Source organism: Protopterus annectens, chromosome 2.part0 (genome assembly GCF_019279795.1).
Source record: "Protopterus annectens isolate FY-2018-M chromosome 2.part0, PAN1.0, whole genome shotgun sequence".
NCBI lineage: Eukaryota > Metazoa > Chordata > Ceratodontiformes > Protopteridae > Protopterus > Protopterus annectens.
In genome coordinates, this window is record NC_056728.1 from 595,602,467 (window position 1) to 595,620,416 (window position 17,950).

The following is a 17,950-nucleotide window of genomic DNA, read 5'->3' on the forward strand; positions in this document are numbered from 1 at the left end:
CCTTAGACAATTCTCTTCTGGACTGAGAGAATCCTTTTTTATCTCTGTTTCCTGCTGTTTCCCTTGATGTACACTTACAACTGGACTTTCATGCAAATCTTCTACAGAAGGTTCCCAGACATTACACTGTGACATATCTTTTTCAGATGGATTCTGCTCAATCTGCTCCTCCTCCTGGGGCTTCATTGGCCCGTCCTGTTGTAATATTGCCTTTGTCAGATTTTTTGCTATTTCCTGCTCTTTCCATTGCTGTACAGGTCTAATTGGACTTTCTTCTGAGTCTGCTATAGAAAGTTTCAGAATATCTCCCTGTGGCATATCTTATTCAGATCCATTATGGTCTCTCTGCTGCTTTTCCATGTGAGTACTGACTGTCCAATTGTGCTGCAATTTTGCCAGTGTCAGGGTTTCCACATTAATTCCTTCACCTTGCAGATGTTCTGTCACATCAGTTTCTACTTGTTTAATTTCACCTTGCTAAAATTCTTCTTTTATATTACATCCCCCTTTGTGATCTTAGTGTTTTTTTGTATTGAATAGTTTGGCTTTCTTCTCTGTATAAATATCACACTATATGAAATCTTGATTTCTTTCCTGTGTACACCTTCTTTTTTATAACATCCAATAACCTTCATATTTTTTCCTTATCTTGTTTTATGTTTTCTGACCTGTTCTTTTCCAAGTGTCTCAATGTTTCTTCATCTAGGTAATGTTTTTTACTAAATTGGAGTATTAAGGATCTTAAATTATTGTCTGTGGCTTTTGACTCTTTTCCTTGTGCAAATATTTTTCTTTCTTCTAATTTCTCTCCTACTGTTGCTACATATCCTCTTACTGGAGATTCTTTTTTTCCTGTAATAGTAACAATACATAGTGTCTTCCTTATCCTCAATGGTCCACTCTGTTGTCCCTATGCCTCTTGCCTGGCCTATCAGTTTATATGAGTTTAGTGGACTACGTTTTCCTGTACAGGAGACCCATCCTTGACCTGAGCCTGGTCTAGCCCTTTGGCAGGAATTTTTCCATGTTTTGAAGATTTTAAGTTGATTTTTTTTTCCCAATCCTGTCTCCAGTGCATACAACATGAGTGGACACTTTTTATCCTGGGAGCTGTGTAACTAGTCTTCTTTTTTATTTTCTGACCTACCATTCTCTATGATATATAAAATGTAAACTATATATCAGTGGCATCTTTGTGAGAATTCATAAGAATTGGGCCCACCATGTAAAGGTACTCACATTGACTTGAGGGTGAATTCGTTTCCAGCAATGCCACTCTTTTTCTTTTGCTTTGCTTTTCATCTCCATTCAGACTCATTCCATCTTTCTTTTTGGACCCCCATTTCTTCATTTTTCCCATTTTAATTTCTACAAGTCTTTTTGTTTTCTAGTACAATGATGGGAATGGACCCCCTTCCCAAGTCAGGATATGTTTAAAGTTCATGAAATTAGTAGTGTTTTTTCTCTTTGGTGTTAGCCAAGTATGCTCTTTGCCGCACCCACAATCTGCACAGAATTTACTTCTTCTAAAATTCATACGGAGTTACATGTATCAATAGCATATAAAACTCTAAATTCTTTTTTATTAGACCTGTTGCTGTTACTACTATTGGAACTGTCTGGATATCCTTCCACACTGCTCTCATTTCTACATACAAATCCTGGTATTTGTGCCTGTCTGTACATAAGACACTGAAATCACGGGGTATAGCAATTTCAGTGATGATTTCTACTTTTATCTTTTTTTTCTGGACTACTGTTTTCTCACATCTGTTTTTTGAGCTGTTGGTAATGGGTGATCCCATGTGATATAAACTTTGTCATTTTCTACTATACTTTGTGGTTCATTTTTCTAATGCTCCTTAACTACTTCAATATTGTAGTACTTGCACAATCACCAATGTAACAGTCTTGCCACATTTTTGTGCCTTTCAGTATACAGGCTCGCTGCTATGACTGTATTACACCCGGCAACAATATGTGTGACTATTTCTGGTTCTTTTTTACAGAACCTGCATTTGCTTGTTTCTCCTACATGTGCAATGTTGTTTGTGTTTTGGCTTTTCCCGATTAGAGTTCGCTACAGCGGAACTCCGGTCCGCTAATGATTGGCAGTAGATTTTCACGAAAACCGAGGTGCCAGCTCGACGTTCAACCTTCAATGAAGGCACGCCCATTTACGCATGTCTTTCAAACGTCCACCCAACCACGGGGAGGACATGCAGACTCCACACAGAAGGCACTCCCCACACTCCAGCCGAGAATCGAATGGGAGAACCTCTTGCTGTGAGGCAACAACGCTACCACTGCACCACCGTGGTGAACTTTGTAAATCAACACATACATAGTCCGCTACTTTGGGATGCCATTATTAACCTTTTATCTTTTGGTTTCAGTTCATCTCTCCTTAACCATTCCTCTGTCAAATCCTGGTCGACATGAGGTTGTTTTAAGATATTTCTATACTTGCCAGAATATTTATGCCTTTTCCGCATTTCTTTCCTTCTCATCTGATCCTTCTCCTTATACTTTTTTTGGCATTTCCACTTAACACAGATATGCTTTTGATAAATTAAGCAGAGAAGTCATTTTAAACTCCTTCAACTCATGTTTGAAAAGTTTCAGTATGGTTTGATTGGAAGAGCTCCTCACTAGATATGTATGCAGTCACATGACTGCAGATCTATACACATAATCAATTTTGAGGAGGCCCATACCTCCTTTAGAACAAGAAAGATGCACGCACTCGAAACTCTCCTTAGCATGGAGAACATCGATATCTGTGCAGTAACAGAAACCTGGTTCAAGGCTCCCGAGAGCACCCCAGCACTACCAGGTTATACCTCATACCATGCTTTTTGGCCCCAAAACTTGGACCGTACCACAAAAGGAGGGGGAGTATCAATATTCATCAAAGATACCCACACCTCCAGGTTGGTGGCACAGCACGAAGCATCAGAGACTATCCATGTGCAACTAACAGTTGGTAAAACTGCCTTCCAGTTTATAGCCTGCTACAGACCACCCTCCCAAACCCAGGAACCCCACTCGGCCTTCCTGAGAACACTGGAAAATATGAAGGTCTCTCCAAACACCATTATATTGGGCGACTTCAACTACCCAAACATAGACTGGGAGCATTACTCTAGCTCCAACACCCTAGCCCAAAGGTTCCTAGAATTTATAAACTCAAATGCTATGGAACAACTTGTTACCACTCCCACAAGAGGGGAAAACATACTGGACCTGATCATCACCAACATGGGGACTCTATGCTCCAGACCAGAAGTGTATCCCTCACTGGTAAGATCAGACCATAAACTAATCTCACTGGAAATTCACATCCCGACTCCACCCCCTGCCCTGAAAACCACAGTGAAAAACTTCTCTAAAGCAAATTTCACACTCCTCAAAACCAAGGTGGAATCCTTCAAAGCCCCCGGGCCTAAGGAAAATATGGCCCAGACCGCAGAATCCTTTATAAACGCATTCTATGAACACCTTCAGGAATGCATGGATCATGCAATCCCAAATAAAACTAAGACCCAATCCTCCAAAGGCAGACATCCTGTCTGGTGGACCCCAGCCATAAACAAACTGTACAAAAGAAGGAGGAAGCTACTACATGATAGAGCAAAATCCCAAAAAGGGAAGGCATCTCTGATCAGTATTAGCAAAAAACTACAGGCACTCATAAAATCGTCTAAGGCCAGCTTCGAGAGAAAAATTGCACAGGACACTAAGGATAATCACAAGGCTTTCTTTAGTTATGTTAGGAACCTGGGTGGGAATTCCCAGATATGCTCAGAATTAGTCCAAAATGACAAAAAATACACCGAACCCACAGACATTGCCAACATCCTAGCTGACAGGTTCAGTGCAAACTCCCCCACCAAAAGGGCAAATATTTATCCCAGCAGACTGCTGCCCCCCTGCCATCTCAGATCCTCAGGTAAGACCTGCCCTCTCCAAAGCAAAAACACAGCATCAATGGGACCAGACGGTGTCCCGGGCTGCGTCCTACATGAACTCCAAGAAGAGCTAAACCCAAACATAAAACTACTGTTCAATCTCAGCCTTACTACAGGATATGTACCCAAAGAGTGGCGTACAGCAACAGTGGTCCCTCTCCACAAAGGTGGTGCCTCAATGGATCCTGGAAACTATCGCCCCATAAGTCTCACTAGCTTGGTCTGCAAAGCTATGGAAAGGATCATCATGGACCTCATAAATAAAGATATTGGGGACCTACAGACACTGGATCCTACATAGTTCGGCTTTGTTAAGGGCAGATCCTGCCTCTTAAACCTGGTTGATTTCTTTGAAACAGTCACCAAGGCCATTGACGAGGGGAAGGTGGTCCACACAGCCTACCTGGACCTCGCAAAGCCTTCGATACAATACCCCACTCGGGCATTATAGATAAGCTCACCAGCTTAAATATAAACCCCTATGTCACTAGATGGGTTGCAAACTGGTTCAAGGACAGAACCCACATGGTTAGAATTGCTGGAGCCATGTCAGACTCCAAACCAGTTACAAGTGGCATCCCACAAGGCTCAGTCCTGGGACCTCTCTTGTTCGGTATATATTTCTCGGAGGTACAGGCCAACATGGAAGGACTGTGGCTGACTAAGTTCGCAGATGACTGCAAACTGGGCACCATAATCGACTCTCCAGCCAACACAAGCATCCTCCAAAAGGGCCTCATAGAAACAGACAACTGGTGCCAGAGCCATGGCCTCAAGCTAAACGCCAAAAGTGTATAGTCATCCCCTTTGGCAAAACAAAGTGCCCACAAATTACCACATAGGTGGTAATCCATTAAGTACAGAAGAAGTAATTAGGGACCTGGGGACCCAAGTTGATAGCAATCTTTCATTTGACAAGCACATGGCCAAAGTGGTTAGAAAAACATTTTATATAGCCCACCTAATCATGAAGGGATTCACATCTAGATCAGGGGAGGTCATCGTGCCTCTTTACTCATCCCTCATCAGGCCCATAATTGAGTACAATGCCCCTTTCGGGATGTACCTTACCAGACACCTGCAGCAACTGGAAAGACCCCAAAAGTACCTCACCAAGAGGATCATAGGGCTCAAACAGATGCCATATGCTGCCCGGTTAAAGAAACTCCAGCTCTACTCAGTGGCATACCGCCTGCTCAGAGGCGATCTGTGCCTGACGTATAAAGCAATATCCAACCCGGAATTAATGGACATGCTGCACCTCAGAAAGTCCAAATCCCATTGAGCTACGTGCTTGAGAGACTTGAACCTCAGCACTGAAATAAATAGGACATGCTGGAGGGACAGATTCATAACCCAGAGGCTCCCTTCTCTCTGGAATAAAATCCCAGTCCAGGTTAGGCAGAGTCCCTCATTGACTCTCTTCAAGAGGAATCTTGATGAGTGGATGGGAGATCGTACGTTTACCCCAGGTATCACTTCTGTGTCACTGTTAGACAGAGGCACAGTATACTAACCTCGAAAAAGGGCATAGCAAAATTAATTTAAAATGGGTGGCGAAAGCCAAACACACTCTGGCTAGGCTTATAAATGCCCTAGGGCAGATAGCCTAGTATGAACCTATGAACCTAAATATATAATCTTGGTGTACACTGATTTTTGTATATCATTTGATAAGCATGAAGCATTTTTTCTTGTTTTCTTGTCAAACTGGTTTACTACCTTTTGGGGACAGTCAATCACCTCAGAATTGTAAAATAGAGCTGGAGGAACAAATTGGTGTATAGCTTGGATTTTATTTATGGATGGCAAGGCAATTTTCAGTATAAACTGTAGTCTGCTTAAGTATTCCTTACTGAGTTTTATTGGTATATAATTCATGTTTTATTGCAGATCTTTCATCAGTTCCCAAATCCCTCCTTTATATTGCATTCATGTTCCAGACTGATATTTTCTTAGTGTTGCAGCTTTCCTGCTTTAAACTTTGCTTTTGCACATTTATCAAGACCAAATGACATTCTTACATCATCTGAGAAATTTGTAACCACTTGCAGTTGTGTTTTCAGTTTCTAATCTGATAAACAATAGTTGCAAGTCATTTACAAAAAGTAGATGAGAAGTTCTTAAACAAGGTTGTTTTCAGGGAGCCAAAATGTAACCATATAGCCTAATCTGTTAAATAAACTGTTTAATGGGTTAAGGGCAAGACTTAAAAAAAAAAAGCAGCTGCTACAAAGAATCACCCTGGAAAATCCTCCTTTGAATTTTTATACCTGGGATAATATTTTGCCCATTGTTATGGATTAACTGCAAATTGGTTTGCCAGTGTTTCATGGTCCTGTACTGTACTTGGTTAAGGCAGTGTGTATCTTATACATCTGTAAGCTTTCCTTTATCTATGAATGTGGGGTGCTGTCAAATGTTTTTTGTAATCTCTCCATGTCAAATTTAGATTCTCTCCCTTTTTGCAATTCTCTGTTGTGGTTTTATTTAGCAACAAATGATTCTTTGTAAAATGACTTTCTTTAGCATGACTTTCTTTGGTTACCCTTTTGCTCTATCTCCATAATTGTTTTTTTTTTCAATCACATAGAAAGATAGACATGGTAAAAGCAATACTTTTTCAATTAGGAGCTTTTCTTAATTTTATTTCAGTTTATTTGGCCATTCGTTATCTTTTTGGCTTTTCCCAGTTAGGGGTCGCCACAGCGGAACTCCGTTCCACTAATGATTGGCAGTCGATTTTTATGCACCCTATTTCATATTCTCTATATTAGAACTCCTTACTGCTTCTTTTAATTGTTCTATCCATTCAGCACTTTTATTATGTTCCACAGGGTCTTCATACATATTTCTACAAAATGTGTCTGTTTCTTCTTTTTTGGTGGTGCTTCTATTCCTTTTACATTGTTTCTATGTTCTCTACAAAGCTTTTTTGGGTCATTCTGGTTCTACAAATGGACCAACCATTGACCCTCCCTCTGAAGCGAGTGAGCCAGCAAGTGCTATTCTTTTCCCATCTCCCCATGTGCCAGCTCCTCCAGCAACTGAGACAGTAGTTTAACCCAGATAATCTGGTATAAACATCAGGGCTTTATTTCTCTTTGCCCCCTGAGATGGCCTGAATTAATTTTGCTTTACATTCATTATGTTGTTAATATGATTCACATATCCCTTTTCTCTCTCAGTGAACTTGTCAAGTAATTAGGATTAAGCACTAAAGATAAAGTTGAGAATTTAGACTTTTTTGAAACTTTCGTGTAAGTATATTCTATAGCGTACCACAACAGTATTTGTTGATGCCTAGCCATGAGCATCAAAAATGAGTAGAAAGAGGAAAGGGCATGCTTTGTTTTATAGCTAGGTTTCCCACTAATGGTCATAGCATGAGACAGAAACCAAGCATTACCTAAGTAAGTCTAATTGAAGAAAATATCTGGCCAGAAGTCTGAAATTTACCCTTGATTTATTTCTAAATTATATTATGATTTCCCACACCACTGATCCAGCTATTCATGCACTCATGCATCAACATAACTACACTTTCTGTGATGTTGAAGGAGGGATGGTGGTGATCAAAAAGAGAAAGGCCTGCACCCCTGAAACAACCCCCCCATCAAATCCACTGCAGGACAAAAAAGGAGATCAACTTTGATGGGAGATTTCAATTTGCTCACTGTGGATTGGGACACTTCTGCTTCTTAGGTAGAAAGATGAATGGTGACAACAAAGGCCCTTGTAGAAAGGGCTGACACAGAGAGTGAAACTGCTGTCTGGTGGGAAGCATTCTTGATTAGAAGACCTATAACTTGTTGATTTCAAAGCCCCTGAACACAAATTGGTGAAAAATGATTGCATTAAATGTTATTACGCAAAATTACAATTAGAGGAATGTAGACAGAGTGAGTGTTATACAGTGGAATGAGAGTAATCTGACATATTCTATATTGCGGTGACATTCAGTACCCAAAACAGTCACCCAGGTAACACTTACAAAATACAATACATTACATAGCTATAGAGTATTGCAATAGAAATGCCTTTGGGATAGTAGCATTTGGTGGCTTGCAGTGGATCCTTCTTATTCTATTCTTTAACCTTTATGGAGTAAATAGGGAAAGTGTAGGTTAGACAGCTGGTGGGAAATGGTAGCCATGCCTAATATGTGGTTCACAATTCTGCAGAAAGCAGGGTGGAGACCCTTGTCTGATATGAAAGTCTGAGAGTATAAAGGAGTGTTGAATTTCAAAAGGCTATGGAAAAATAATAAGAATAGGCATGGATGCATGGAAGAAAATGTAGTGTATTAAATGCTGAACAGTGTGGGATGACAAGACACTTGAAGTGCATGTAAAGCAATGGGTAAACCACTGGTAGGGAAAATAGCAACCCTGGCTTATAAGACAAGAAATGCACTAGTATTAGCTAAGAAATTGGATCTGAGATCTCACAAGGACGTGAAAATGGGGAAAAGGCAAAGAAAAGAGCAGGTAGTGCTTGAGGATGAAACCCAGACTATGATCCAGATAACATTGTTTACAGTAGTGCTCCTGGTACCAGAGGAGGCAAACAGGGAGGAATGGATATCAGCAGCCAGCCATGCTTGCTTGTTCCAGGGAAGCTGGATTTGGCTAATTCCCAATGCAGGAGTTCCCTATGGAGTGGAGGAGCCCTGGAGTGGAGTGTGAAGTCCATAGACAGAGTGACTCAGGATCATGCCATCCTGGGTACCGGGTATGTGAAACAAAGCTGATGTTCAGAGTGCCACTGGAGCCCAAAAACAAGATACAAAAGAGGGTGAAGGCTGTCATATGGGTTATAAGAAAAAAGAAGCAGACAGAAAAAATTGGGAGGAGATTATACAGGTGCAAAAGTGAGACACTGCAGAGTAGTTTCCAGTTTTTCTTGCTGAAACTAAGGAGCAACAATAATTAGAATACAAAGACTCAAACTAAGGAACACAATAGGTACTTTTCATTAGTCTTATAATACAGTGTTTTTTGTAGCAGTAAGAAATAGGAGAGCTGGACTGGGAAAGAAAGAGGAAATAAACAAGGAAGTGGACTGATAGTGACTTACATACAGAAAAAGTTGAAAATGAGCAGAGAGTGTTTTGGAGTCCAGAGTGCAAATGTTGGGAGGAGGTTGTAGACCCTTGATTAATGAAGGATCTGATGGAAATGCAGAAGGAGATGCTGATGGGGCTGCTTAGTTTGATAATTGTGTACTGACAATGTGCAAAGGGTGTCAGTGAGGGTGTTATCCAGATCCTGTGTCCCAGCTCAAAAGAATCATTTCTTTCTTTATTTATTTATTTACCTTATTTATCATTTGTTTACAGGAAAAGTTCAGCTGACACAGAGCCCATTTTCAGTGGAGGCCTGAGGACAGATGCTCAGATGTATGTGTTTGGATTGTGGGAGAAAAATGGAGCACCCGGAGGAAACCCATGTGAATGCAGGGAGGACATGTAGACTCTGCACAGAAGTCACCCCAGCCGAGAATCGAACCAGAGAACCTCTTGCTGTGAGGGGATAACACTAATTGTTGCAATTTTATACCTCCCGGTAAAACATACGAATTTCCTTAGTTACAGCTATTGGCTCACCCAATATTTTTGACAGAGGACTCTGTAGGGAATTTTTATATCTGCCAGTTCATTACACTCCAAAAACATATTTTCTTCACCATCACATCTCCAACATTTGCTTTCTATGTGTGGAAACATTCTTTGAAGTCTGTGTAGGGTATAAAATTGTCTATATAAATACTTCCTTGCAAAAATCATAAACCTTCTGGACTTGTTGTATACTTGGGAACCATAAATATGTCCTTCCGTTGTTTCCCTGCAAATTACTTTTCCCTTCTCTTTTCCCAAACTTTTCAAACCTTCTTTGATTGAGTTTTATAGTTGCAGTGCAACATTTTATATGTTCTACTAATTATCCTTTTTGTAACAGCAGCTCCTATTTTGAATTCAACTAAAAACTCTACCAGAGCAGGTCTTTCACTTATGATTCCCCCATCCCTTTCTCTTTGTCTATACTCTGATACCAGTCTCGGATAGGAAAGACAGTCTCTAGCCTGCAGTCCAATTATCTTCTTTGCCTCATCTCACTGTATTATCTTTCCCCCTCTAGTTATATGCACCCATACCTTGGTTACTTTGGTATTTTTCTCCAGTGAATTCCAACCCCCTGTTGCCTATTTTCTGCATCCCTATTTGCAGTCATCCCTTTTGTCAAAATCTCCTTTCCCCGTTCTCATGTTGGATTAGTTCTTAGAATACTTTCTGCTGCTTTATAAATATAATATTTTGTATGGTTGCTATTATTCTCCTTAAAGGTCCATATACAAAATCCCACTCCATCCTTATTTCTTGACCTTCTTTCCTGCTTTGCCATCATTCCTATATACATATTAGCCTTAACTTTGTAGCTCTAAAATAACCCTTCAAATCAGGTAATCCCAAAGCACCTTGTTTTATTGGAATGATTAATGTATCCCACTTAACTCATGCCCTCTTACCATCCCAGATAAATTCCTTCAACCTTTATTTATTATTCTCAACAATTTGCCAGACCTTTATATAAAACTAAAGGGACTAAAAATGTTTTCTCTTCTTGTATGCCTCTATCCGTATCCATAAATAACAGCTTCCAGTTTCTCAGCTTTTGTATTAGTTTTTGTTTAGTTTCTTCACATATATCCTTAGCTGCTATAACAGAAGCCTTTTTAATCCATACACCTAAATACTTCATCTTATCTTTCCCCCATAAATTTGGGTATTGCTGAACCAATTTGTGCATGGGTACATAATTAGTGGCTATAGCTTTAGTTTTATCTTCATTATTTTTTTATCCTGAAAAACTTGAAACTGTCTCAAAATGTTCTACAGATCTGAGATATCCTGTTCTGGATTTATGAGGTACAAAATAATATCTGCAAATAAAGACAACTTTTCTTGATTACCATACCAATTATATCTTTGAATTTATGTGTCCCTTATTTTCTTTGTCAATGGCTCTAAATAAAAAGCAAATAAAGGGAAAGAGGACATCTCTTCCTGATTTCTCTCTTCAGACACAAGTTATTAGAGAACCCCCACCCACACTTTAATTTTTGTTTCTGATCCTTCATATATTCTTCCTGAATGCAAATGCTTCCATTGCCCTACTCATAAAATCTCAACTTGCTTTGCTGAATGCTTTCTCTGCATCAAGATCCACCAAGGACAGCAGTATTTTCTTACATTTTCCTTTCCTCTGGATCATATTTGTTCTATTAATGTTGTCACATATTTGCCTTGTCTCCACAAAACCACATTGATTCATATCTATCAATTTTTGCAACACTATTTGCCATTATTTTAGCTAGTACAGACCTAAACATTTTACAATCATGGTTTAAAATGGGTCTATATGATGTCGGGTCTGGTGAGTCTTTACCATCTTTAGATAACACAGCCTCCACAGCTTTTTTCCAAAATGTTGGTTCTTCCTCTGTTTTTAAAATAGTGTTACACAAAATATTCCAGCTCTTTATCAGTTTCTTCCCTCCTAACTTCCAAACTTCCATGGGAACATGATCTGTCCTGGATACTTTCATGTAGGTCAATTTATACATGGCCATTTCTACCTCATCTCTTCCTGTCTTAATTGTTAGTTGTTGAGTGTTACCTAATTTCAACCCTGGAAAAATTAAATCTTCCATAAATATTTTGATTTCTGCTCTTTCCTGATTTCCACATTTCTCTGCTTTATACACATTTTAGTTCCAATTTTAGTTTCATAAAAGTTCCATAATATCTCTAATACCACTATAGGCTCTATGGTTATTTTTATTGTTATAGACTCTCTATAAGCTTGGCAACAACCTTTTCTACTTTCTGTTGCCTAAGTTGTTAAGCTAGTTTTTTTGTGCTCTATATGTTATCAAAAATAGTTGCTTCAAAGCAATCTTTCTAAACTCATGCATAATATCTAAATATTCCCTTATTTTCTTTTAGCACTCTGTGGTTGTGTCTCTTTTTGTTCTGTGAAATTCCTCTTATTTTGTAATTCTTTAATCTTTGTCAGACCATCTGAACAATTTCTATTACATCTTATCCATATTTCTTTCTCTTTTATTTCTACTCTGTTTTTAAACTACATTTTCATTTTATCCCACTCAGTAGCTATCACTTTTGAAGACATTTTTATCTACCCCAATAACTTCTGAATAATTTCTACTACCCACTCCTTGAATTCTTCTCTTTTGAACAAGTGGGTGGAAAGTGCCAGTTTCTCAGTTTCATTTCATTAACCTGCATTTTTATCATAGCTTTTATCAGTGCATGATCTGAAATAGTTATTGGATGTGTGTTGAAGTATTAAATAAAATGCACATGTTCCTGTGAAATAAAATGTCTATCCAGTCTAGCCCAGTTATTATATCTTGTGGAATAATATGTAAATTCTCTATGAGGTCCTACTACTGAAGTCACTTCTTCCATACTAAATATTTTCATAAATTTCTTGAGAAATCTTCCCTCATTTGTTATATTTCCCTTCTAGGTTACCATGATACATCCTCTTTACTGCAAATCAAGTTCCAGTTCCTACCTTTAAGTAATAGTCACTGCTGAAAACTGATTATTTCTCTCCAAAATTTCTTAAGTTCCAAAATAGCAGTTTTTGGTGGAATATAAATGCATGCCAGTGTAATCTTTCTCCTTTGCCAGTAGCCACTTAATACCAGAAACTGATTATTATTGTCTTTTTCCTCTATTATCACTATTGAGGCCTGACTAACAATCAACATTATTACTCCCTGTTTTCTTTGTCCCTGATATTCTGTTGAATATTCATCCTGACATCCTTTATTTGTCAAATTCACATGCTTATTTCTTTTAAAAATGTGTCTCCTGCAAGGTTTACCTTTAAAACAGTGAATCACACTCAGACGAACACATAAAGGTCAAAAGTACCTTTTCAAGATTGCATAATGTCGATCTGAATATGTTCGAAAAACTAAAGGTCAAGTGCACTATGTAATTCACTCATTAAGCATTCGCAGAACTGTAGTATGACCTTAACTACCGTTGCATACGTAAATATGTAGTTTCCTCATTCTGTGTTAGGCTGAATGGTCTCAACTGCTTTGGTAGCACGCTGGAATTGTGTAGTTCGTCTTTCTGGATTAATTTGTAAAGCGGATAGCATTGGAGAATGGAGGTATGGACCCCTGTAAATAGTGTTTAAAAAACAAAAAGTATGCCAAGCTAGTAGCTGTTAATGTGTGCCACTGTGACAACCATATCAAAGTTACTGATGAATGACATGATAATTCAAGTTTTGCTGGCAGTTACCTCGCAAAGTGTTGTCGTTAAACTATGTTGTTGACAGTAGCTCCTAATGTATGGTCTGTGGCATTATGTTATCCCTGAAAGTAACCAAACGTGCAAATACTGCAATGTTAGTAAGGACTGAGAGTAGGTTAGTGGCTTATATTCTGATATATGAAATGTTGAAAAAGACTGATTAATCCAAGTAAAGCTGCAAGGTGTTCTTCATTCAGTCCTAGCTGTTTCTGTATAACAGTTTTATATGACTAAACAGCATTGAGTAGAGAGTATGCTGTATGTAGTATAGTTATACTGTGGCAGGAAATCTTTTGAAGCAGGTTACATGTATGTAATGTCATGGACAACAGTGCATGAAGTAACGAGGAGGTTTATATGTAGCATGTGAATGTTGTAGCAGGGAAACAACAGAAGCAAGGGTAAATTGTTTTACATTTAATGGCATTATACCTGTCCTGTACGTGCTCATATGTGTGTTTCAGTGTAGTTCCACAGAATAGTGAGTGTGCTGACAAATGTCTTTCAGGCTGGGGAATGTGTTTTACAGGAATATGCGCCGGGTATGTTGAATACTGTGAACAGTACAAGCAGGACCCAAAAGTGTATACAAGTTAAGCAATACTGGTGTTGTACACGTAAAAATAAGGAAAAATGTAAGGGTAGATGCGTTACAGAATCAGACATAAATGGCTATAGACTGGTTAAGAGCAACCCCCATTACCATGCACCTGATGTGTTGCAGGGAGAGCTAGTGAGAGTGAAAGACAAACTCAAATGTCGTGCAGAGCAGTCTGTAGAAGACCCTTGCAAAATAGTTGATGAAGTGCTAGCTGGTACATCAGTGGACGTGGTGAATGAGTTACCAAATAGTAGTGCCCTGAAACAAAGCATTGGGAGGTGAAGGTACAAGCAAATGTTGGCCATGTTTAAAGATTTCCATTCCCTGAGGGAAATGACTGCAGACATATTACCTTTGAAGACTGGTTCCTTTCTAATACAGTATAGCGCAGATATGCCCAGTGACACAATGTTGTTGTGATAACCACAAGGGACAATCTTAGTATGATGTGTGAGTCGGAATACATTCTGGCAGATGGCACTTTCCCTATCAGCACGAGTAAATGCAGACAAATATATACCTTACATTATGCACTTAATGGTGGTGTGAGCAAAAAAGTTGTGCTAGTGGTGTATGGGATTCTGCCCAGTAAAAGTGAGGATTGTTATGACAAGTTTTGGGGTTTAATAATGCAATTGTGTAATGATAATGAACTCAGATTGTTACCCAACATGGTTCTGACGGATTTCGAACGTGCTGCAGTTAATTCTATTAGGAAGCATCTACCCAACACCTTAGCTAAGGGCTGTTGGTTCCATTTTTGCCAGATAGTGTAGAGGAACATCCAGAAATTGCATCTGGCAGGTAACTTCAGTAGTAGTTTGTCTTTCACCATGTTATGCAAGGAGATACCAGTGTTGGCATTTGTTGCACCTGAAGATATCAGTAGCACATTCGCAGAAATTGAAGATGACATGCCAGGGGAGGGTAAGCCACTATGTACTTTCTTTAAATAAACATACATCGATGGCAGGCCACGTAGGTATTGTATGTGTGGGAATACTTCTGAGAGAGTACCCCCTTTGTTTGATAGCTCCTTCTGGAACCAATACAATACCTGTGTGATGGGATACCCACATAGTCAGAATGCGGTAGAGGGTTGGCACAGGAGACTACAAAGTTTAATGGGAAAGAAAACCTTGTACATGCTGGATATTTTGCATGCAGTACAGCTGGAGCAGAACCATGTGGATGATCTGAGGTGTAGACACTTGCTGTGCCTGCCTTCATCCCCAAAATGGAGAAGATTGCTTGATAAGGAATCTAGCTTTACTAATTTACTGGTGAAAAGGAATGAGTTCACAACAAGGGGATTTTTAAAGTTGGTTGCTAAATACTGTTCCTTTTCATAAGGATTCATACTCTTCCGTGCATTTCCAGACAGGGACGTTGTTTCATGGTGTTCACATGCATATAATCAACCTATCTTAACATGTCTTATCACAGAATGGCTGGTTTGGGATCATGGGACACTTCTACTGCTCTATCATTGGATGTTTGCTGTACTTTCAGGAAAATGGTGGTGTTGGCACTGTTTGCAAGCACGGGAAGTTGGGCACAATGGTGTAGTTCGAAAAATGTTTCAAAATTTGCGGTTCTAAATTTGCATATACGAGTTGCACAAATTAATATTTGGACATATAAGATTCGCTGTTATGATGGTAATCCCCCGCAGCACTGTTATTTGCACTCAGCATTTCTTAATGTAATTCACTACTCCCCTTTTAGTGTATATCTATAAGGCCATTTACATTCCAAGACAATATGGATATTGTAGCCATTATGATAAAAAGCTATTGTTCCTACCTATTATACATGACAGTTTTTTTTTTTAATTTGTATTTCCATCTTTTGTCTTACATGCACACACTAATGTTTGACAGGCTAAACTTGTGTACAGTTGTTTCTTCTCATCTTCATTTGAACCTATGTCACATTTTTCAAGACTTTTTATTTTAATGAAAACCATCAAACAAAAAATTAAATACATTTTCAGAACATCCCCACCCTCTATTAACTTAGAACAAACACAAAGCTATGCACATCATTGAAAATGAAGTTTATCCCTCTAGACAGGAACAATTGCCTTAAATCAACAGCTGAACCCACAGGAATTATGTAACCTAAAACAATATTACCCATGTTAAAGTGCATGTTACAACCTCTGTTCCCACTCACACTGATTGCTGAATGTTCTTTTCTTATCTATTCTCCTCCTAGATATGAAATGCTTTCAGAAAAATATGCAGTTTATCCCTACGAAAAAATGTACTGGCTACCTTTAAATAAAACTAAATTATACACTGTTCTGTTTAATGCATTAAAGTATTAACTGCTTGGGTAGTTGCCATCCCTTATTCACTTCCCATAATTTCAACCTTTATTTTTCACTAACTTCTTACCATTGTACTTATATATTTTTTTTTTCATTTCCCTCTTGAAAAAATTCACAGAACTCTCAAGATTAATTTTATCTACAGACAGCACTTGTCCATGTAAAAGCAGTCAGCAATGACAGAGAATAAAACAGATAATAACTCTGCAGATGCATGAAGGACTATTTGTCAGTTTCACTCAGAACAAAATGTACAACTGCCTTTAGCTGCAGACTCCATGACTCTCCCTGAGAAAATTTATTAATGAAAAAAAACAAGCTAATATTTTTGCAAATGTAAGAAATTTTGCAGTTTTCATTGCTTTCATCAATTTACCTTAATTTTCAAGCCTACCTGCTTACAACAACACTTGTTTATAGGTTAAAGGGACATTCCCAAGGATTTTTTTGTTTTAATTCAGCCTTTGTTTACATTTCAGGTTTGCCTTTCTGAGCATGCTCACCTTTAGCTGAGGTGGGTGGGAGAAGAGTGCTTGAGGGAAGTTTCAAAGGTGTTAGCCAAATTCCATCTCAAATTGCAGTTGTACTGACAACAGCTCTCCCTGCAAGCCATTCATTAGTTTAAAGGGACACTCGCCCTTTTCTAAAATCAATGTCCTGCCTCGAACCAAAGCTGAAAAGTTTCCACCCACATAAATAATAACCTCCCTCTTTGTCACATCTCTCTTAACGCCCACCCACGGCATCAGCTTTCTTTAAACATCAGCGTAAACCTCTATTCCATTTATGTTTTTCTTTCCTGCAGACTAAATCACTTAGCATTGATGCTCCCATACTTCTCACAATATTCCTTTGTGAGTTTGAGGTACTTTCAGCATAGGCATGATTTCTAACTTTTTTTAAAATATAAAAAGAAACTTTGCACTATAATTATTCTTTAATTAGCTGCTAAATGCTTCTCTTAGTAAGCCCGATCATCATAACGATAAATGTGATGAACTGGGTCTCAAAGTAGTATCATTTAATTTTCTCTGTTTTTGTTAGTTTATTATGTTTGTGGCAGTTTTAACATTCTCCATTTTCAAATGCCATTTCTGATTGGCATTTGTCAGCAAGGGTTTTTCTTTGCTGAGTTGCAATGCAGTTAAGATATTTTATGTGCAATTACATTGTGAAATGGCTTAGCATTTGTTGATTACTGATGTTTAAAAACAAATTTATAAGAATAAGACAAACTGCAACAACAACAATCCTGCGTACAGATAATGGTAGTGGAAACCGAGAAAAATATGGATTTAATTTTAAGTCCATATTTTTCTCGTTTTTCACTGTCGTTATATGTATGCAGGATTGTTGCTTTTTATTACGGATGTTTCTTCAAGTATAGAAGCAGTGTCATTTAGGGCAATAATGTGTTAAACTTTCAGGTACATCACTGAGAATTGCATTTAATATATTACTGTCAGTACGACATCATGATTCTGGATATATTCATCCAATGCGTGCTGATGCAAAGCTTGTCCTTCTCCTAACAGTTGCTGTGCATGTGCTTGAATTATTATCATCTTTTCAGTTAATCGATTGCACAACACAGGTCAACAGCTAACGTTAGTGTGGTATTTTGTTATAACGCTGTCATTTATTTTTGTTATTTATTTATTTGTTTGTTTGGTGACTAGGTT